General features: G+C 39.8%; 1 protein-coding gene across 1 annotated transcript in view; it reads right to left on the minus strand.

Moving 5' to 3' along the window:
• Positions 1-24,644, minus strand: part of shot (dystonin-like protein short stop) — a 1,739,701-nt gene that overhangs the window by 280,338 nt on the left and 1,434,719 nt on the right. The window lies entirely within an intron of this gene.

The raw sequence follows: 24,644 nt of genomic DNA on the forward strand, positions 1-24,644 counted from the left end.
AATAAAGTTCACGTTTTCAGAACTGCAGGAGATAGTCAGGTCATCGGCATAAATATATGAATTTACAGTGTTCGGAATATTTTTGGACATCTGATTTATTCTTATTGCAAATAAGGTTACACTGAGTACAGAGCCCTAAGGGACTCCTTCTTCTTGTATATACGTTTGTGATAGGACTTGCTGATAGTGAACTTGAAAGGTCCAATGCTGAAGGAAATTCTGTGTGAAATATGGTAAGTGGCCTCTCAGTTCAAGGGAATGGAGATCTCTCAGGATACCAAAATGCCAAGTAGTGTCAAAGGCCTTCTATATGTCGAGGTATACCATTATGAGATGTTTGTTTTGGATAAACACATTCTTGATGTTTGTTTCTGCTTTGATCATGAGATCCAGGGATGACTGGTTTTTTCTGAAACCAAACTGATTATCAGAGATCATATTTTGTGAATCAAGGTACCATGCTAGTTGACAGTGTATCACCTTTTCTATGGTTTTACTTAAGTAGCTGGTGAGAGAAATGGGTCTAAAATTATTCGGAATAGAATGGTTTAGGCTGCCAGTATATAAGAGTGATACCAGGAACTGGAGAATGAATGTTCCATGTCAGCAGCAAAGATAATAATTTATTGTCCAGGTGTTGTAGCATTATGTAGTATATTCCATCAGGGCCAGCAGAACTGTTCTTTGCGCAGGACAGAGTCTCTTGTAGAGTGGTTGATTGTACGGTAGAGAGGATGTGGTTCTGAAATTCAGATGGAATTTTGCGGCTAAAGCCTTAAACCTTTGAAATGATGGATCATAGGCCGTTGAGTCTGTTAACTGTGAAAATAGTAGAGCATTTGAAATCTCTGCAGGAGTAGACAGCTCCTGTCCATTTCAGGTGAAAAGTGGGGAGCACAATGGAGGAAATTTTCCATTTAATTGACTTATTTTTCTCCATATCATATCTTACATCAGCATTTTTATTAGTTGCAGTTGCGAATTGGATCCAAGAGTCTCTTTTTGCTTTCTTTCTAATATGGCGGGCCTTAACTCTAGGTTTCATGCAATTTATAAGATTGGCGGTGGTAGGATGTTTGCCGAATAAATTCCTCTCACAATTTTTATCTCTTTTTGCATTCCTACATTCCTCATACCACCAATAATTTGTGGTTCTATGGATGCTTGACTGTGATTGTGGGATGGTAGTAGATGCAGCTGCTAGAATCTGTTATGTAATATAGTTGGCAACTGTGTCGATTGGATGAGATTCGATGATCTGAGTGTAGAAGGATACATGCGATGTGTACTTTGCCCAATCTGCCTTGGAAAATTTCCATTTTGAGCGGATTCCTGAAGTTATGCAGTGTGAGGTTTGGATTTTACAGATTATTGGGTAATGGTCACTTTCCAATACTAGGAAAGAGGATAGGAAAGCAGATAGAGAGATCTACTGCAGAGACTGTTCCTATTGGGAGGAGGAAGTAAGTTGGTGAGGTAGTAGTAGTGGCATGTGATGCAAGAAAGCAAATGTATGAGCTTATGCAGCATCAGCCAAAAAAAAAAAAAAAAAATCACACCATTCCCTCCAAATGCCTGTCCAGTTCCTCCTGAAATTTATTCAACCTATCAACTTCCACAACGACAGATGGAAGTTTGTTCCAGCAATTAACCACCCGCTGGCTAAAGGCAAATTTCCGCACATCCAATCTACATCTGTCTTTTCTTAATTTGAATTTATGCCCCCTTAGGTTCGTAATCTGAACAAGTGGAAGGATCCAATCAGAATTCAGCATGCTCAACCCATTCAAGACCTTATACACCTCAATCAGATCACCGCGCAGGTGCCTAGTCTCCAGCCACTGCAATTTGCAGAACTTAAGCCTCTCTTGATAAGAGGATCCCTTCATTCCCCTCACTAATCTTGTTGCCCTTCTCTGTACACGCTCAAGTAAATCTACATCCTTCCTAAAATGAGGCCTCCAGACCTGTACGCAGTACTCAAGGCGTGGCCTGATCATTGCCTTATACAGAGGGATTATCACCTCCTTTTCCCTGCTAGCAAAATTCCTATATATCATTGACAAAACCCCATGACCTGCCCTGGCAGCCTGTCTGCATTGCTCAGAAAACTTCATATCTGCCTGCACAATTACTCCCAGGTCTTTTTCATTTTCTACCACCTTAAGTGTAGTACCACACAGTTGGTACGTTTCTCTGGGGTTACTTCTACCCATATGCAGTACTTTGCATTTGTCAAGGTTAAACTTCGGTTGCCACTTCTTAGCCCATCTGCCCAAATTATCTAGATCCTGTTGCAGTAGCACACTGCCATTACTGTCATTAACAACCCTGCCAACCTTTGTATCATCTGCAAACTTCAACACTAAGCCTGATATTCCTTCATAAATATCATTGATAAATATACAAAACAACAGTGGACCCAACACCGAACCCTGTGGGACTCCACTAATAACATTAGTCCAAGAAGAGCAGCACCCATTGATTACTACCCTCTGTCTTCTCCCACTTAACCATCCTTTTATCCATTGTAACCACTTACCCTTAATACCATTCTGCTCCAATTTGTACAATAGTCTACCAAGCTTTCCTAAAATCCAAATATATGATCTCAAAATTATTTTTTGCATCCAGTTTCTTTGTAACCACATCATAATATCCTATCAGATTTGTTAGACAAGTCTTTCTCTTAATAAACCCATGCTGTGTCTGAATTATTGCTGCAGTCTTGTCTAGATGATCCTGCAATGCATCTTTAACCAGTGACTCCATTATTTTACCCGGAACAGAAGTTAAACTAACTGGTCTGTAATTACCCGCGTCACCCTTCGATCCCCCTTTGTGAATTGGGGATACATTTGCATATCTCCAGTCCGTGGGAACTTCCCCTGAGTCCAAGGATGCTCTCATAATTATGGCTAACGGTTTGCTTAGTTGCTTTGCAGCCTCCTTTAATATAACTGGATAGATCCCATCCACCCCAGGTGCTTTTCTTACGTTTAACTTCAACAATTTCTATTCCACTTTGCTCTGAGTTATTACAAAATCATTAAGTATCCTGCTACAATTTGATAACCTTCTGCCATTTTCAAACCTTAATAATTCCTCACGTGTGAATGTAGATGCAAAATACTCATTCAGTTTGTTTGCTATCTGAGCAGGATCATCAACAGTCGAACCATCGATGTCAAGTGGACCAATCAGATTCATCCCCTTCCTTTTAGAGTTTATATAAGTAAAGAAATCCTTGCTGTTTTTCTTAGCATCTTTTGCCAAGGATTTCTCGTAATCTGCTTTCGCCTGCCTAACCTCCTTTGTAACTTGGTTACAAAGTATTTAATATGGTTAGATTTTGTCTGTCGATGAGCATTTCAAGGAGCTCTTTTCATCCATCTGCATTGGGAGATCCCCCAATAGACAGTGTCCATTGAAGTCGCCCAATAGAAAGGGGTTGGCAACTGCTGAATGAGATCTTCAAGTTCATGTAGGGTACAAGGATGACTGAATGGCAGGTAGATTGAAACAAGTGTTAGAGTAACGCCAATCGCTATTCGCGTGGCAACAGCTTCAATAGCAGTTTGCAACTGAATGCAATTGCAAGGTACTCTTGAATCTATAAGTATGGGTACCCCTCCATGAGCATTAGTGGTAGCAGGTCTGTCTAGCCGAAAGAGAGAGAGAGTATAGTTTTTTATTGAGGTAGACACCTGAGGTGTTAAATGTGTCTCTTGTAAACAGATTCCAATTGGTTTATGACACATGATTATCTTGTGGATGTTGTCGATATTGCTGCGCGAAAGCATCTGCAGTTCCATTGGATGATGTTTTTCATTGCTTGGATTTAAATGAAGAAGCTGTCTGTCTGCTTTTTGGAAGTTTCTTTCAGTCGGTCAATTTTCATTTTGTCTCTCTTTGAAAAAAACAGGTCTGGCATCTATTTCATCTTCTGGATGGATCTCCAGAATTGTTTCAGTTTCTTCTTGACAGCAAGTCTCATAAGGAAAGATTCAGCACACTGTTTGTTACCAAGATCAGTGTTTGCTGTTTGAGCAGATCTTACAGTAGTTGTATGGGTAACAGGTGGTATCATGATTGGTGTGTTACTAATCTATTTGAAGTCTGTTGCTTTGAGGACTGAGATACAGAGGAGAGTAAAGATCAAGCCCATTCAGAAATAGAGATGCTTGGAAGGATATATGTATCAGTTTGAACTGATATTGTGTGAAATTTTTGGGCAGCATCAGCATATGTACATCTTGGCATCTGTTGCTGGAATTGCTTCAGAAAATGAGATTTTCTTTTCTATCTTGTATTTTTGGATTTTTTTTCTCATATTTCCACTGATCACATGTTAGAGTTACCACCCAAGTTTACCTGGGTGGTAACTCTAACTGTTTCACCTGGGTGGTAAAGCAAACATCTTTACAAGCAAACATCCCAGGCTCTGCCACGGGGAGTAAGTTAGTACTAATAGAAAAAGAAACAGAAAGATGTTTTTCTTTTCTGGGCTTTTGCCTACTTCTTGTAGTGTGAAAGAGCTACTTTGATAGACATATTAAGAAAATGGTTGTTGAAACAAAAAGTAGAATCTATTCATTGAAATGCTCTTTAGAGAAAACGCTTTTAGAGACACATTAGAATTACTTAGCCACAGAACGCTTGGCACCAGGGGCCGTCATTACAGTAAAACTATATTTCGGAAAACACCATGTAATGTCCTTCTCCTACTATATTAGAAAATAAATCTTTAATTATATTAGTTTTTAATAATAAATTTTAAGTCCTATTAATCTAAAGTGAGAGAGGCTATCATCCCTGGGCTGTATCCTATGTGTTGCTGTTGTTATTAGTTTGGTTTTTAGGAGCATTAGCAACTAAGACCATATTTCTCCGGGGATGTGCGGTGGTCATTCCCTGACCTTTCCTCTTCCTCCGTATTTGGTGGTCACAGGCTCGAACCCCGGTCTAATCAAGAAGCGTGTGCTACGCACTGCCGCTCCTGCCCACCTTGGCTACGGAGGCGCCCTCCTATGTGTTGCACTGGAAATTGAAAACCTGCACAATTCAGTTTTATTAAAGGCTAACTGGACAATTATGACAAACTATTCTCAGGTGTTTTCATGGTATTTGTTAATGGAACAAAGAAAATTTTCACAGAATTTTTAAAACATTCCAATTTTAGTGCAGTTTTAATATTTTTTGCAAAACAGATGGATAAACTCTATGGTACCTAATGTAATATGATGGTGAGATGGAGAAGCAATTGCAATAATGCTAATAAATAAACCAGGAAATAAATAAATCAATGGATTCTCCTTTGTAAATCTGGTGAGGTCCCAGCTTTGATCCTGATATCTGTGTCCGATGACAGAGGAAGTGAAATAAATCCAAGAGTCTTTGTTAGCTTTCCTTATGATAAAGCAGGCATGTACTTTCATATTATAATTTATGAGATTGGTAGTGATTGAATTCTTTCAAAACTGATTACAGGTCCTGTTTTTTATATTCTTTGCAGTATTACATGCGTTGTTACCAGAGGTGTATTGCTAAAACAAATAGTACCGGAACGCTCGTTGATTAACTATAAATAGTTACTTATGCTCTTTTCATTTGCAAAAATAAATACCTTAAAGATTAGAATATTTGTTCAGTATTTATTTATTACTATTAAATTAAAGAAAATAATAATAAAAATAAAAAAAAAAAGCTCTCATCATATACTCCCTCCTACCGTGTCTGGGCAGAATTGCAGACACTTTCAAATTTAACCCTAACTCATGACTTTTTTTGCAACATTGACCTGTACTTGTTAAGTAAATCTGCAGATCTCCTACTCTTAATGTCATTGGTGCCGACGTACAACAATATCACCCTTTCTGCACTTAAAAGATGACATAGACTTCACAACATCAACTTTTGCCCCTGGCAGACATACCCTGGTCCTATTCCATCTATCCTTTTTATACAATATATTCCCTGTCTCCCTGACAATAGAGTCAACAACAATAACTAACTCCTGTTGGACCAGCACATTCTGTCTTGGAGACTGCCGCTGTGTTGCCTGATGCTCAGGAGTGAGCTCTGGCATTGAGTTGGGCAGCAGAGAGCTTGATGGGCTCCTCGTATTAATTTCTTTGAGGGCATCTACCCTACACCTCAAGTTAGCTGTTAATGATTAATGATAGTATGCATTGCAACAGGATATGGAAAAGTTGAGCAGATGAGCTGACAGGTGGCAGCTGAAGATTAACAGTGACAAATATAAAGTACTACATATGGGTAGCAGTAACCCCACAGTAACGTATCAAGTGGGTGGTATTACACTCAGGATGGTGGATAATGAAAATGACGTGGGGGTAATTGTGCATTCAGATATGAAGTTTTCTGAGCAGTGCAAAAAGACTGCAAGAGTAACTCATGGTGCCTTGTCAATGATATACAGGAAGTTTGCTAGCAGGGATAAGGTGGTGATTGTACCCTTATATAAGGCAATGGTCAGGCCACATCTTGATTATTACAAACAAGTCTGAAGGCCTCATTTAAGAAAGGTGTAGAGCTGCTGGAACGAGTACAGAGAAGGGAAAGGAGATTGGTGAGTAGAACAAAGGGTTGGTGTTACCAATAAAGGCTTAAGTTTTGCAAATTGCAGCTTCTGGAGAATAGGCATTGTGAGGTGATCTAATTGAGGTGCATAGGGCCTTGAATAGACTAAGCAAGCTCAATGGGATTCTTCTTCTTGCTCAGATTACTCACCTGCGGGGACATAAATTCAAATTCATGATCAATATCATTTATAAATACAGAAAACAACAATGGACCCAATACTGAACCCTGAGGGACTCCATTAATAACATTAGTCCACAATGAGCAGTATCCATTGATTACCACTCTCTGCCTTCTCCCACTCAACCATCCCTTTATCCATAGCAGCAATTTGCCTCCAATGTCACACTGCTCCAATTTGTGCAGCAGTCTTCCATGTGCAACAGTATCAAAAGCCTTTCTAAGAGCCAAATACATGATATTAAAGTTATTCCCTGCATCCAGTTCCTTTGTGACCACATCATAGTTTCCAATCAAATTGGTCACACAAGACTTTTCCTTAACAAAACCATGCTGTGTCCAAGCTGTAACTAAAGTCTTGTCTAGATGATCGTGCAGTGCTACTTTAACCAGTGCCTCCATTAAGTTTCCTGAAACAGAAGTTAAACTAACAGGTCTATAATTACTTGTGTTGCCCTTTGACCCTCCTTTGTGAATTCGGGTCACATTTGCACATCTCCAGTCCATGGGTACCTCCCCTGAGTCCAAGGAAGCTCTCATAATTATGGCTAAGGGTTTTCTTACTTCCTTTTCTGCCTCCTTTAATATAACTGGATAGATCCCTTCCACCCGAGGTGCCTTTCTTATGTTTATCTTCAACAATTTCCCCTCCACTTTCCTTTCAGTTATTACAAAATCATCCAGCTCACTGCCAGAGTTTAACTCACCTCTGGCATTCCCCTCCCTGAATAACTCCTCATGGGTGAATGTAGATGCAAAATACTCATTTAGTTTGTTAGCCAACTAAGCAGGATCATCAACAGTTGAACCATCAATATACAGTGGACCAATCTGATTCATCCCTTTCCTTCTAGAGTTTAAATAAGTAAAGAACTCTTTGCTATTTTTCTATGCATCCTTTGCCAAAGATTTCTCATAATCTGCCTTTGCCTGACTAATCTTCTTTGTGACTTGGTTATAGACCAGCTTATATTAATTTATATGTATCCCATCAATTTTTCTTCTCTGCCACATGACTCATTAGTTCATCTGACATCCATTTAGGCCTAAACCTTGAACAATATTTCTTAGTTCGTATGTAGAGTATTAATGAAGGAATATCAGGCTTAATGTCCAAGTCTGCAGATGATACAAAGGTTGCCATGGTAGTTAATGACAGTATGATACTGCAACAGGATCTAGAAAAGTTAAGCAGATTGGCTGAGAAATGGCATATGAAGTTTAATATTGACAAATTCAAAGTACTGCATATGGGTAGTAGTAACTCCAGAATAGTGTACCAACTATATGGTACCACTCTCAGCGTAGTGGAAAATGAAAAGGATAGATCCTGCGGGTAACTGTGCAGTCAGATATGAAGTTCTCTGAGCAGTGCAGACAGGTTGACAGGAATGCTCATGGGGTTTTTTCAGTGACATACAGGAATGGTTAGGCCGCATTATGAGTACTGCATACAGGTTGTTGTTATTATTTATGAGCATTAGCAACTAAGGCCATATTGTTGTACACGTTGGCACTAATAATATTAAGAGTAGGAGACCGGCAGAATTACTTAACAAGTACAGGTCACTGCTGAACAAAAGCCGACAATTAGGGTTGAATTTGAAAGTGTCTGCAATTCTGCCCAGACACGATGGGAGGGAGTATATGATGAGAGCCTTGTCGATCAATTCGGCCCTGGAAAGATTGTGCAAGGCTCAAGGGGTAGAATTTTTTTCAGCCTGGACTGTACTTGTTAACAGGAGAGATTGCTTCTACAGGGATGGGATACACTTAAATAGAAAGGGTGCAAGAATATTTGTTGATGCTATCGAGCCAGTGTTAGGTGGGTCGGAAAACTGCTAGCTTGGGGGGAGACAAAGACCAATAGATTGACAGTAGCCACTGGCAGAGGTGAAAGAGATTCTTGCACTGCTTCTATTTGAATGAGCAGAAGCCTGAAAAACAAGATGCATGGTATTTCAGAGACTGCTGGGAGCCATTGCGGTACAAGTAAACACATGGGTTGTGTTAGGGTAGCTAAGAATAGAAACAGGTGCAGGTATACTTGTGTGTACACCAATGCTAGGAGTTTAGTAAATAAATTTGATGAATTTGAGGTATTGCTCAAAACATCAAAGGCAGATATTGTTGGGATATCAGAGACGTGGTGTCAGACAGATATAAGGGATGCAGAACTGCAATTTGGGGAGTACAACGTCTACAGAAAGGATAGACAGGATAGGGAGGGGTTATGCTATTAGTTAAGAAACACATAAAAACCAAGGAAGTGAAGCCAGTCGACATTGCTGGACAGTGCAGTGTTGAGTCAGTTTGGTGTGACATAAGCATTGGGAGATCAAAATTGAGAGTAGGAGTGTGCTATAGGCCTAATGATTCTGATGAGTATAATAAGGAACTGTACAGGGAAATAGAGTGGGCCAGTAAATCATGGAGTCTTATAATGGGAGATTTTAATTTCCCAGATATTGACTGGAATTTGGGGGGTGGTTACTCACGCACTAGCAGGGCTTTTGTGGATTTATTGGATGATTGTTTTCTACATCAGCATGTTCGGGAGGCAACTAGAGGGAGTAATACTCTTGATTTGATTATCAGCAGTGATTCTTCATGCATTAAGAATCTGTAGATAAATGAACCACTAGGTGGCAGTGATCACAGTGTGCTGAAGTGGGATTTACTCAAAGAGGTAACTACCATTAGGGGTAAAGGGAAGGGTTGGGTTATTGCTTCCGTAAAGGCGACTACGATGGACTGAGACAGTATTTAAATTCTATACAGTGGGACCAACTGACGATGTTACCAACAGCAAATTCAAAATGGGAAGCATTCAAAGAACTTATCTTGGAAGCTACTAGGCTTTACATACCAACTAAGAAATATTGTTCAAGGTTTAGGCCAAAATGGATGTCAGATGAACTAATGAGGCATATGGCAGAGAAGAAAAATGCATGGGATACTTACAAATTAACAAATGACACAGAAGCCTATGATAGATACAAGTTGATATGCAACCAAGGTACAAAGGAGGTTAGGCAGGCGAAGGCAGATTATGAGAAATCCTTGGCAAGGGATGCAAAGAAAAACAGCAAAGAGTTCTTTACTTATGTAAACTCTAGAAGGAAGGGGATGAATCAGATTGGTCCACTTGATATTGATGGGTCAACTGTTGATGATCCTGCTCAGGTAGCTAACAAACTAAATGAATATTTTGCATTGACATTCACACATGAGGAGTTATTCAGCGAGGGGAATGCCAGAGGTGTATTCAACTCTAGCAGTAAGCTACAGAATCTTGAAATAACTGGGAGTAAAGTGGAGGAGAAACTGTTGAAGATAAACACAAGAAAGGCACCCGGGGTGGATGGGATCTATCCAGTTATATTAAAGGAGGCAGCAAAGGAAGTAAGCAAACCCTTAGCCATAATTATGAGAGCTTCCTTGGACTCAGGGGAGGTACCCATAGACTGGAAATGTGCAAATGTGACCCCAATTCACAAAGGAGGATCAAAGGCTGACACAAGTAATTATAGACCTGTGAGCTTAACTTCTGTTCCAGGAAAATTAATGGAGGCACTGGTTAAAGAAGCACTGCAGGATCATTTAGACAAGACTTCAGTTATAGCTCAGACACAGCATGGTTTTGTTAAGGGGAAGCCTTGCCTGACCAACTTGATTGGATACTATGATGCAGTCACAAAAGAACTGGATGCAGGGAATAACTTTGATATTATATACTTGGATCTTAGAAAGGCTTTTGATACTGTTGCACATGGAAGACTGCTACACAAATTGGAGCAGCGTGACATTGGAGGCAAATTGCTGCTATGGATAAAGGGGTGGTTGAGGGGGAGAAGACAGAGAGTGGTAATCAATGGACACTGCTCATCGTGGACTAATGTTATTAGTGGAGTCCCTCAGGGCTCAGTGTTGGGTCCATTATTGTTTTCTGTATTTATAAATGATATTGATGATGGTATATCAAGCTTAATGTCCAAGTTTGCAGACGATACAAAGGTTGGCAGGGTTGTCAAGGACACTACTGACACTATGCTGCTGCAACAGGATCTGGAAAGGTTGGCAGATGGGCTGAGAGGTGGCAAATGAAGTTTAACATTGACAAATGTAAAGTACTACACATGGGAAACAGCAACCCCAGAGCAACGTATCAACTCTGTGGTACTATACTGACAGTGGTAAAGAATGAAAATGACTTGGGGGTGGTTTGGCAGGCAGATATGAAGTTCTCTGAGCAGTGCAGACGGGCTGCAAGAGTAGCTCATGGAGTATTGTCAATGTTATACAGGAATTTTTCCAGCAGGGATAAGGAGGTGATTATTCCATTGTATAAGGCAATGGTCAGGCTACACCTAGAGTACTGTATACAGGTCTGGAGGCCTCATTTCAAGAAGGATGTAGAGATGCTGGAACGAGTACAGAGAAGGGCAACAAGATTAGTGAATGGAACAAAGGGGTGCTCTTACGAAGAAAGGCTTAAGTTTTGCAAATTACAGTGTCTGGAGACTAGGCACCAGTGAGGTGATCTGATGGAGGTGTATAAAGCCTTGAATGGTTTAAGCATGGTCAATGCTTATGGGATTCTTCCTCTAGCTCAGAAAAATCACCTGAGAGGGCATAAATTCAAATTGAGGAAAGACAGATGTAGGATAGACGTGCGGAAATTTGCCTTTAGCCAGCGGGTGGTTGGTTGGTTGGTGGAACAGACTTCCATCCCTTGTGGTGGAGGTTGATAGCCTAAATAAGTTTAAGGCTCAGCTGGACAGGTATTTTGAACGAACAGAGGGGTGAAGTGGAAGTGGGTTTTTTTTTTTTTTTTTTGGCTGATGCTGCATAAGCTTGCTTTCTTGCATCAAATGCCTCTACTAATGCTAATGCTAATTGTTCTGGGGATATGCGATGGTCATTTCCTGACCTAGGCACTGCTGCTCCTGCCCACCTGGCTACGGAGGTGCCAGTGCATACAGGTCTGGATCTGCTGGAATGAGTACAGAGAAGAACAACGAGATTGGCAAAGGGGAACAAAGGGGTGCTCTTACCAAGAAAGGCTTCAGTCTGCAAACTGCAGTATCTGGTGATTAGGCATCTGCGAGGTGATCTGTTTGAGGTGTTTAAGGGTTTGAATGGTTTATTGAATGAATGAATGGAAGATAATCTCTTGCTACAATATCCTCCCAGTCAAAAACTACATGCTTTAGATAAAAGATCTCTGCCATACTACTGGATTCCAAAGTCCTCTCCAAACATATACCACAACAAACTAAACTAGAAACAGTTGCAGTAATGTTAATAAATATACCAGGAAAAGAAAAGTAGATTGCCTTTCTGGATTCAAGTAGTTCTGTACTTAAAAGGTTTCTTACTTTCTACCTTTTAAGTGCAGAACTACTTGAAATAAACTAAAGTGAAAAAGAATTGAAATTGACAGTGCTCTTTCTAAGTAGCTAACTTATATTTATATAATTTAACTAAACTGCAACGGGAAAAGTGCTTAATGCTCAGCAGTCCGTGTCATGAGATCCATCAGAAACAACAACAACACAGTCTGGTGCTCTTTGGTGAAATGTGGACAATCAAGAATTATATGGCAGACAGAGAGTGTGATATGCAGCAGTTGATGTACTGTGATGGATCTTCTGATTTGATTTGATTTGATTTAGATTTTATTGGCGCATTAGCATCTAAGGCTATAATGCGCCAAAACCAGGTAATATATAAAAAATTTATTCTCAGTGACCTAAGTAGTTAGGTCACCATGTCCAGATATATAATAAAAGACATAACAATAACGTAAAAATTTTAAATACGAGTAAAAACCTTTATTGATTTAAAAAAGCTAAAAACAGCAGACACATTGTCATTGTCAGATAAAATCTGACTGAGTGTATACGGCTCAGTCAGATGGTTAAAAGCGGTAAAACGGATATTGCTAAAATCTGGACAGTCAATTAAAAGGTGTCTAATCGTTAAAATTGTGCCACAGGACACACACACATAGGAGGGTCATCAGCCCTCAGCAAAAACGAATGAGTTAAATGACTGTGTCCTATGCGGGTCCGGGCAAGAACAACTTCCTCCTTACGATTCCTGCGCAGACTAGACTGCCACGGTTCAATTACAGGCTTTATACGATATAATTTATTCATAGTCTGTTTATTCCACGAATCCTGCCATTGGGAATATATCTTTTGGTGTATTATTTGCCTGTAGTCTGTATAGGGGACTGACAGGCAGCAGTTATTATTGGGAATTGCTGATTTGGCTGCGGCGTCAGCCAAATCATTTCCCCTAATCCCAATGTGGCTGGGAATCCAGCAGAAGCGGGATATCATATTCACGTCCGAGGAGGAAGTGAATCTTCTGCTGAATACTAGACAGAACTGGATGAGGATTATATCTCACAGATATTAAAGCCTGTAACACGCTGAGAGAATCAGAATATAAAATGAACCGTTGGTATTGGCATTCACTAATGTGATCCAAGGCTAACTCTATAGCATGCAGCTCTGCAGTAAATATACTGCATTCAGAGGGAATCTGCTCCGATGTAGTGCTGTCTGTAAAGACAGCAGCAGATCCCACATATGATTCCGACTTCGAACCGTCTGTGTAAACTGGCGTGAAGTCAGAATGTTCAGCTCGGTGTGCTGAATAAAGCTGCAGGTAGACAGACGATGGAGTGTCCGACTTTCCCCAATTTCTAAGGGACAAGTCACATGTTGGAACATGAGCATGCCAGGGTGGAAGGGGTTGCTTTGGTGTTTGGACAACCTTGTCTACCTTAATATTAAGTTCTTTGAGTAGCTCTTGGAGACGAATGCCAAAAGGACGATTGGCAGTCTTATGGGTGTTGTACAAATTTTCCCATCGTGGCTCAAAAACGAATGGCCACGTAGGATGGTCTGGCAGGGATTTCAGTTTTAAGGCGTACTTTAGAGACAACTGCTTACGTCGAAGTGATAACGGCGGTTCGTTTGCTTCGACGTATAAGCTCTGGATGGGAGATGTTCGAAATGCTCCAATAGCGATACGGAGAGCCTGATGATGGACAGGATCCAGCCATCGAAGTACACTGTCTCTGGCCGAATTGTATACCAGGGACCCGTAATCTAGTCTGGATCATACAAGTGCACGATAGATGCGTAGTAGGGTGCATCGATCTGCACCCCAAGATGTTGAGGAAAGAGAGCGCAGAATATTCAGCCCTCTTGTGCACTTTGTGCGGAGTTGACGGATGTGATCCAGAAAGGTCAGCTTTTTATCGAATACGAGTCCCAAGAATTTTGTGTTCGCTGCTACTGGAATTGCATTTTGTCCGAGTTTTAATTCAGGTTCAGGATGAAGATTACGCTTACGACAAAAGTGTATGCAAACGGTCTTCTCCGGCGAGAACCTGAAACCATTAGCAAGAGCCCAGGAGTTGAGGCGATCAATAGCTTTCTGCAGTTGTCTTTCAACAACATGTCAGTCATGTTGCATGACTGACAAAATATGCTAAAGTCATCAACATAGAGGGCACTGTTTACCGTTGGAGGAAGTTGTTCTGTGATGGAATTTACTTTGATGGCAAAAAACATGACTCTTAATACTGATCCTTGTTGTACTCCCTCCTCTTGACTGAAGGAACGAGAGAGTGAGGATCCCACACGAACTTGGAAAGATCGATTGGCTAAAAAGTTTTTAATAAAAATGGGGAGTTGCCCCCTAAGGCCAAGGCTATACAGATCTTTTAAGATGCCAAATCTCCAAGTTGTGTCATATGCTTTCTCCATGTCAAAGAACACCGACACCAAGTGTTCGCGTTTTAGGAAAGCATCCCGGATGGATGTGATGTTTCCAGTCTAATAAGATGGTCTACAGTGGACCAGTTCCTTCAGAAGCCGCACTGGATGTTGGAGAGAAGGTCATTTGATTCTAAGTACCATATTAAACGAGAGTTAACCATTCTCTCCAGGATTTTGCACAGACAGCTAGTCAGAGCAATAGGACGATAGTTGGTGGTGACTTTTGGATCCTTTCCTGGCTTAGGAAAGGCAAGAACGATTGCCTTTCGCCAAGAGTCCGGAAACTGCCCTTCAGTAAAGATTCTGTTATACAGAAGGAGCAGACAATCCATAGATTTTGGTGAAAGATGTGTAATCATTTCATAATGGATGCCATCTGGTCCAAGGGCACATGCTTTGGAAAGAGCGAGGGCTCTTTTCAGTTCCTGAATAGAGAAATCCCCGTTGTAGGGAAAAACGCTCTTAGATTTAAAGTTAAGTGCCTGTTTTTCGATTTTATATTTGAGGACCAAGAACTCTGTCGAATACGAAAATGTTGCAGAGATGTTAGAGAATGTTTCCCCGAGAGAATTGGCTATTGCAGTTGGATCTGCAATAGCGCATCCATTATAATCTAGGATTGAAGAAGGGTAGGATGTATATTTTCCCTTCATTTTCCGGATTTTATCCCAGACTACCTTAGAGTTGGTAGACTGGTTAATAGATGATGTAAAATGGATCCACAATTCCTTTTGACTCTGACGGCGGATATATCGTGCTTTGGCTCGTGCACGTTTAAAGGCTATAAGGTTGGTCGTGGTAGGATATCGGCGGAATATCCCCCACGCTTTGTTTTGAGCCTTTTTTGCTGCTGTGCATTGTGAATTCCACCAAGGTTTGGGAAATGGTGGAAACCGGGCAGATGTTTTTGGAACAGCATTCGCAGCTGCTTGGACAATATTTTCTGTGATGTACTTAACTGCATCATTGATAGGCTCTTGACTGACTGTGCTAAGATCAAATTTGCCTGATGTTGGAAGGCAGTCCAGTCAGCCTGATCAATCTTCCACCGTGGTAACCTGAAGGGAAGACATGGTCTCCCACTGTGTAACGAGGTTATCACAGGGAAGTTATCGCTTCAGTATGGATTCTCCTCCCACTTCCCAAGTGAGTGAAGGGAGTAGAGAAGGGGAGCAGATAGAGAGATCAATGGCAGAAAAAGTACAGGTAGGCATGTGGAAGAAGGTGTTTGTTCCAGTATTTAGAAGGGAAAGGTCATTGTCATTGAGCATACGCTCTATGACTCATCCCCTTCCGTTGATGTTAGCACTACCCCACAGGGTGTTATGTCCGTTAAAATCCCCAAGAAGTAAGAAAGGGGGAGGCAGCTGAGTTAGAAGATCATCAAGGTCTGCCTGGGAGATGTCAGTCCCAGGTGGAAAATAAATGGAGCACACAGTTAATAGAAATCCCACTGAAAGGCGAATTGCAACAGCCTCTATGCTGGTTGTAATTAGGAAGGGCTGCACTGGGGTCTGGTTACCCACAAGGATAGCCACTCCCCCATGTACAGAGCCATCCGCAATTCTATCCTTTCGAAAAACTGATGTTGTGCATGGTGGGATCATCATTTGCCTTTAGATATGTCTCCTGTAAGCAAAAGCAAACTGGCTCGTGCTTTTGCAGGAGGGCCTTGATGTCATCAATATTTCGCCGGAATCCACGACAATTCCATTGTAGGAATTTAGCCATTATTTTGGCTTGGTGGGTCCATCAGGCGGCTTCCGAGGTGCTGAGGGCTTACTTTTATCAGTCTTGGATTTATCTTTTTTGGGGAAGAATGGACGCTGTCCCGTGTCCATTTCCTCCTCCGCAAAGAGTTCCAAGACTGAATCTTCGGGTACCTCCTTCTGCTCGACATCCATCTTTTCTTGGGTACTAGGGGGGACTTCCCCTTTCTTATTCTTTTCTTTCATAATTACCTTTGTTACTTTTGGAGCATTAGGAGGTACCGATATAGGAGTGGCAGCTGATTGGTCCTTTTGTGCAGGTTTTTGAGAACTTAAGAGATACCGCGCGATGGGAGTGAAAGACTCCTTTGGAGGAATGGTCATGTCCGTCTGAGTTCCGACGGAACATCTCCCTGCTACCTTCTGGGCGTAGGTAGGTTTCTTGATATTCAGGGGTTTGACCGATTTCCTTGCCTCCTGGTATGATATATTTAGCTCTGCCTTCAGCCGTTGGATTTCTTTTTCTTCTTTCCACCTCTGGCATGCTCGTGAATAGGCCGGGTGTTCGCCTTCACAGTTAATACAGGTGGGTTTTGCGGCTGAACATGCTGTTGTTTCGTGGTCCTTTGCACCGCATCGAGCGCATGCAAGGACTCCACGGCAGGCCATTTGAGAATGTCCATACTTCTGGCATTTAAAACACCGTAAAGGGTTCGGAACGTATGGACGCACTGAACAGTTGATATATCCAGCTTTAATCTCGTCAGGAGGTTTAGGAGAGTTAAAAGTCAGGATAACGCTCCTGGTTTTAACAATTTTTCCATCCCTTCGCGCAGTAATTCTCTTGACGGCAATGACTCCCTGTGGTTTTAATTCGGAGCAGATTTCCTCCTCGGTTACATCGAGAAGGTCCCACTCCGAAATGACACCTCTCGATGAATTGAGTGTTCTGTGTGGTGTCACTGTTATAGGGATTCCTCCGATTGATGTTGTTCGGAGGAGATGTTCAGATTGCCTGTCATTTTTAGTTTCAATTAAGAGGTCTCCAGAACGAAGCCTCTTAACTGATTTGGGTGAACCTGCTAACCCATCTAACCCTTTTTGAATGAAAAAGGGCGACATTTTACCAATTGGTTTTTCTCCGGTGGAGTGTATGATTAGGAACCTTGGAACAGGCCCTGATGGTACTTCAGTTCGCTGCCTTTTTTTAGCAATAATGCCATCTGTATCTGTGTCAATGTTTTCAGATAGGGGCCAGGTTGGGGCCCCTGAAGAAATAAGTTTATCAGGATTCATAGAGATTTTTATATGGTTCAGTGCCCGGGCTCCCCACCCACCACGGAGCCCAAAGGGACGCCCACTACCCGGCATGCAATAAATGCACTCGGGAGTGGGACGCCAGGGCTACCCAGACACTATACCCGCACCGCCCCCAGCCTGAATCCTGTCCCTCGGACCATGAGGGTAGGGGGCGTGGCATTGACACGGTTGACCCTTGCAGGCGAGCCTACTAGCCGATTGATCCTAGCCGGGCCTTCCAGGACCACCCGTCTTGTCGAAGCAGGGGCCAAAGTGGTGTATTGAAGCTGGACCCCCTCAACCACCAGGATCCCCCTTTCCGAATTTCCACGGGTCGCAGCGCACGGCAAACACGCCGGATTCCATTGATGTAAGCCTGGAACCTGGGCTGTGGGTGTTGGATCCCAGTGATGCTAGTCTGGAAATCCAGCAGCGTCACTGGGAGGTCCCCTCACCACGTACAGGTGCCCACGTCGAGGGGGGATCTTCTGATCTGAGTAGATGGGAGTAAGCCAAGTAAGTGTATCCATTACGATCTGTTCAGATTAGAAGATCCATCACAATATATCAATGGCTGAGTATTGTTTTCCATACTATTTTAATGAATACCTGAATTCCAGGGTTGAAAGAATTGCTTAATTTGAAACAGCTTATCAACAGTCTGGTCTTGCCTATCTGTTGCTAGTACTCTTTTTAGCTGAATCAACAATCAGTGTCTGGGACTCTTGAAGGTTGAATTAATACTTTTTTGCACCTTCACTGCACGATTAGTGCTCATTACCCTTGATTCTCTCACCAGGCACTTCCTAATCTGGAATCTCTTCTTTCTGATTTTCTTTACCTCAAAATATCTTTAATTTCAAATTCATTTACAGTCTGTCCTCGTATAGCACGATAGTTGCATTCCTAGAAAACCTCGTGCAATGCAAAATCGTGCAATATAAACAACAGGCCCTATGGGAAAAGTGGGGTTAGGTGCCGACCACCCAAGATTGAACACCATTTGGAACCAAAACATTACCAAACACAATAAATAATTGGGTAATTTTAATCGTTATAAAATACGTATTTTATAATGATTAAAATACGTAATAAAAATAATATTATATTATAATAAAGTATTTTTAGTATTTTTTAATACTAAAAAAAGTATTTTATACGAATAAAATACGTATTTTTTTCGTAAAAAATTTATTATATTAAATAAAATAGTCGTAATAAAATACTTACGTATTTTATAATACGTAATACATAAGTCGTAATAAAATATTGCTAATACTTTTGCTTCTATCGTAAGCAAACTTGCTTTTTGTTTGATTTTCTATCCAAAGAGATGACATCCGTTCCATCTCTTCCAATTCTTTGTGTCTTAATCTAATGGATTTTAATTACACTGAGTTGTTCCCGCTATGAAAGTTGTTTTTATTTTCTCTGCATTCTTTGTAATTCTCGGCGTTGCCTCATTTAGGTCTGTAGCACATGCAATATCACATGGTCTTTCATTTCGCTCAAAGCGTTTCACAATTTCATATTTTTTCTCTATCGACAGAAGCGGAATGGCCATAAGCCTTACGGGGGAAACCACGGTGGGCCGGAGGCCAGTGTGATTTTGGCCATAAACCGTAGTATGAGGCCACTATAAATTTTCCCGGGTAAGAATTTTTGAGCCAGTCCGCCTCTGTTTATCCATATTGCTTTTTTTTCTCTCTCTGAATCTGCAGTGTCTTCGCCAGGACGCTTCCTTTTCATACCTTTTAAGTATTTTACTAATTTTTAGGGAATAAAGCACAATTACAAAACGAGGAGGCACGCTTGATACACATAAACAAAGCTGCGCGCGTGTAGCAACTGAATAAACAACACTGTAAAACCCGAGATACACTATTAACACCTCACATTTTACTAAAGCACATTTCTAGGGGTTACTACCATAAAACAATAAAAACATTTTCCAGTTGCGTTTCTACTAGTGGAATCTGTTATAAACTGGTAGTAAACTCGATCTAATTGCATTTGCGATTACAGTATATCGATAGCTGGAATTGGGTTGGTTTTTACGTTATTATGGTGAAATGTGTTTCCCCTTCACTGATATAAAACACATAAATACATTTTCAGAATCTCCTTCATTCCTATCGTGTTGCGTTCAGTTGGGGTGATTCCGCGTTCGACTGCCATTTCTTGTAAACACAAAGGCGAATCGTGTATAAGCGAATTCGGTTCGTGTTATATAAGATAACGTTCCCCTATTTATAAATCGTGTATGATCGAATTCGTGTAATGCAAACACGTGTTATACGAGGACCGACTGTATTGGTTGGATTAGGAAAGCAACAGCTCTTCTAATTCAAAAAGTCACTCAAAACTTTTTACTTTCTTCAGTCTAACTTTCCCAACAGTGAAGCAATTCTTCTTTCTGATTTCAGTATTCAGTATCCCAGCCAGCTCCATTCTCCAGTTACAGCTGGTGGTAATAATCAATTCATTCATAGCAGTGGCAGGCTAAGGAAATTTAGGATTATATTCCAAATAACAAATTATTACAACAGACAATATGGGCCAGATAACAATGGCATATCATAATTGGCTCTGTGTAAGTAGGGTACTCTCACCTGAATGATGAGTGAATGTAGGGCATTTCAGATTAGTTCAACCCATTGTGCAAAAAAAAATGTAAGTCTGGAAAAGAAGGAACAACATATTAAATATTTTCATAATCAAAAATTTAATCAATTACTCAATTACAGTATACTGTGGAGAATACTACTCTACAGCCAACTTCTGAAAAATTTGGAGATCAGGCATTTGTAAGCTGGAGGAAAACAAGAAGTTTTTGAAAAAAGATAGGAGTGCTTCCCAAAAACGAGATTTTTTTTAAAAAAAGCAGGTTTTTAAAGTCTATGCTGCAATAGATATGAAATTTCACTGAAAAAATACACATTTTATGTTAAAATATAACAACAGGATTATTTACTAGTATAGTATAGTATGCTTCAAACATTAGCATACCTAATGTTTTTCTGTCTGTGGGTTTGGATATTTTATTAGTCATCAAGTGATTCTGATTGCTTCAAGAAAGATACAGTTGAAGACTTTGTCCTCTTCAGAAATGTCGAGTCAAAGGTTGGTTTGTAACAATGGCCTTGCTGTCTAGACTTGGCTGTCACAAGTATTTCTAAAACATCAACAGAAAAAGAAGATCTGAAACATAGTTTTTGTTTTTCTAATATGGCTGAATATTCTCTCACAATCAGGAGGAATTATTAAAATAGCAAGTATAATTTGGGATAATTTGTTATATCAGTCAGTTCCCCATCCAATGATCTCTATATGCCAAATCTTTCTTCTTTCATAATAGCATCTCGTAGGTTCTGATTCTTACAAAACTGACAGAAATTAACATGACTGCAAAGCATCCACTGCTTTGCCTATTTCTTTATCTTTAATGACAACAAAAAGTAGCAAAAACTTGTCCACAACAAAAATTTCAAATTTGAAACTGATGCACTGCCAATTGAAGAAATTTGTGCCACCCCATCACCAGAGGCATATCATTTTTCAGTGTAAACTTGTGCACTATGTAATCACATGCATAAAGTACTTCCTCATTGAGTAAAAGAACTGAATCCTCTCCTCTTGTTTTAGAATTTCCAGGACTTTGGCAGTAGAAATGCCTATGACTTAGTCAGAATCATCCACCTGATTTAGTATGCTATAGTAATCAATTTCCAAAATGGAAGTGGAAGATTTGAAAACTGTTAGTAAAGTAACAGCTTGCTTGGCCTGTGTAGGATTGCTTTTACTAGAAGTCTGAAATTCAGAAGTTCTTTTTCTTAAGTTCGCCAAGTTGTCTTCTTTCCAAACTTTTGCTTCACGAACTCAATTTGAACATGAGTCAAGTGGCACTCACTAGTGATTACTTGCTGTATTTTTCAATTTAACTCTGAGGAGAGCTTATATTGCATTAGAGCTTAGATTTTAGCATTAAAATTAGCAATAGTAGAGGCATGTGATGCAAGGAAGCAAGCTTATGCAGCATCAGCCAAAAAAAAACAAAAAAACTTCCCATTTCGCCCATCGATTCACTCCGAAAGTTTGTCCAGTTCTTCCTTGGCACCTCCGTAGCCAGGTGGGAAGGAGCAGCAGTGCGTAGCACACATTTCTTAATTAGACTGGGGTTCGAGCCGGTCACCACCAAATATGGAGGATGCGGAAAGGTCAGGGAATGACCACCACATATCCCGGAGCCATATGGCCTTAGTTGCTAATGCTCCTAAAAACCAAATAACAAAACAAAAAAAAACAAAGTTCTTCCTTGAATTTATTTAAGCTACCAACTTCCACAACGGCAGATGGAAGTTTGTCCAGCAATCAACTACCCACTGGCTAAAAGCAAATTTCTGCACATCTATTTTACAACTGTCTTTCCTCAATTTGAGTTTATGCCCCTTTAGGTTCGAAATCTGAGCAAGAGGAATAATCTCATCAGAATTGAGTCTGCTCAAACCACTCAAGGCCTTATACACCTCAATCAGATCACCTTGCTGGTGCCTAGTCTCCACATGATGCAATTTTCAGAACTTAAGCCTTTCTTGGTAAGAGCAACCCTTTGTTCCTCTCACCGATCTCTTTGCCCTTCTCCGTACTCAATTTAGCAACTCTACATCCTTCTTAAAATGAGGCCTCCAAACTTGTAACCAGTACTCAAAATGTGGCCTGACCATTGCCTTATACAAAGGGATAATTACCTCCTTGTCCCTGCTACCAAATTCCTATACATCATTGACAAGACCCCCATGATTCTGGCAGCCTGTCTACACTGCTCAGAAAACTTCATATCTGACTGCACAATTACTCCCAGGACTTTTTCATTCTCCACTACCCTGAATGTAGTACCACACAGTTGGTGCATTTCTTTGGGATTACTGCTACCCTATGCAATACTTTGCATTTGTCAATGTTAAACTTCAGTTTCTACTTCTCAGTCCATCTGCCTAACTTTTCTAGTTCGTGTTGCATACTGTCATTAACAACTCTGCCAACCTTTGTATCATCTTCAAACTTCAACATTAAGCCTGGTATACCTTCATCAATATCAGCAATAAATATACAAAACAAAAATGGGCCCAACGCCCACCCTTGACTTTTCCAATATTACCATTGTTCTACCAAATTTATTTACCAAAGACAGCCAATACATACACAGGGGCTTCAAAATCTTTTTTATTTCCGTGGCATGCATCAGCAGAAATTATTTAAATCTATCTTTCCTTTTAGCACTTTTTTCTAGATAATACTAAATTTCCACCAATTATTCAAACACAAGGGAGCTGCATGCCAGAAAGACATACAGCTCCCTTTCAAGCACACAAAACAATAAGGTGACAAGGACAGTCTGTTTATACCAACTATTCAACCTCCTTTTTTTATATTTTTTGCTACTCCAGTTGTTAGAGGACTACAATAACAGGGGCATTATTGACACTATGTGACTATCATTTTTTTTTTTTTATGGAATCCCACATGCTTTAAGTTGTTCAGAAGAAGAGGTCAAATATTGTACCTTGTAAGAGTCACCTTCGAATCCTGATAATGAGAGCAAGCTGCTTTCAATTTAACAATTTTTATTTATTATTATTTTTTTTATATACAAAAGATCATCACCACCATAGTGGGTTAAAACTTGGAATTTGATTCTTGCCATTTGTAGCAATCAAAACTAGCCCAATAAACATTTGATGCATATGACATCATCATGATGAATGCATCATCTACCTTTGCTTTTCTTTCTATGCCTGCACCCTGTTGTTTTGCTCATACGATTGCAAATATCAGATTACGGCAGCTTTCCTGCTGCGTGAAATTGAACATCACATCTACATATGGTACACAAGGCAAGTGTTACTTTTCACATTATAATACATGGAAAACATTGCATATATGTGCTCACATTTTTTTGGCACCTTACTGAAAACCATTGTTAATTAGTTTGCACCACACACGCCTAAACAGTGAACAACATTATTATTATTGCATGACATTTCTATTTTTGCAAACATTGACAATGCTCAGTCACCAGTTAGTTAATGAAAATAAGAAAAAAATTTGCAAAAAAAAAATCCAATTTTAATGTAGTTTTATTATTATTATTATTTTTTTTTTTCGAAAAAGAAAAGGATGGAAAAACAGAGTTTTTGTAAAAAGATGAAAAAAAACTTTTTTTCATCAAGTAGGTTATGATAGTGAGATGGAGAAGGATCAAACCTAGGAAAAAAGACAGATTCTCTATCATAAATGTAGAGAATAGGTAGCTATGATAATGTGTAATGTCAACTGCAAAAATATCCAAAAAAAGTTTCAGAGTAATAAGGAATGGATAAGTAAAGACAAGCAAGAAATACATCCAGAATATAATCTTATTTAAACATACAAGAGAATCAAAAGGATGATAAACAAATATAGAATTAATAATTTTTAATAGAATTGATAATTGACAGTACTTGTACCATATTTAGCAGCAATAAAGATAATTTATTTATTTATACTAATTTCCTGCAAAAAAATCAGAATTATTTGATATTATATCATATATTAATTCTGTTTTGAAGTTATTTTCTAACTGCATAATTTGTACAGAGAAAAAAAAAAAAAAACATTTTGATTTATAACAATATGATTTATATTTCACTTTTTGAAAACTCACCCTTAACATAAATCAAGGTATAACCATACAGTTATTAGGATTAAGTTTAATTTAATTATTATTAAATTATTTAGCATTAGCTTATCACTGCAGTACTCACCTGTAATTCTGTAATTAAAAAAGTATACTAATAGAAGGTGAGATGTGAAAAATAATTAAAATTATCTATTTAAAACATGCCCTAAGGAAGAAAGAAATGTACAACTTTTCCCCAAGTTGTAGTCTATAAAAAATCGGAATTGTGTACTAAAAAACCAAGAGTATTACTTGACATAAGACTTTCGACATCGTCATCAGTTGGTTTCATGGTAAGAGAGGAAGGTGACAGACTTTATAGTGATCTCAACT

This window comes from Mastigoproctus giganteus, chromosome 9, assembly GCF_048544385.1.
Source record: "Mastigoproctus giganteus isolate SK-2022 chromosome 9, ASM4854438v1, whole genome shotgun sequence".
NCBI classification, from domain to species: Eukaryota; Metazoa; Arthropoda; class Arachnida; order Uropygi; family Thelyphonidae; genus Mastigoproctus; species Mastigoproctus giganteus.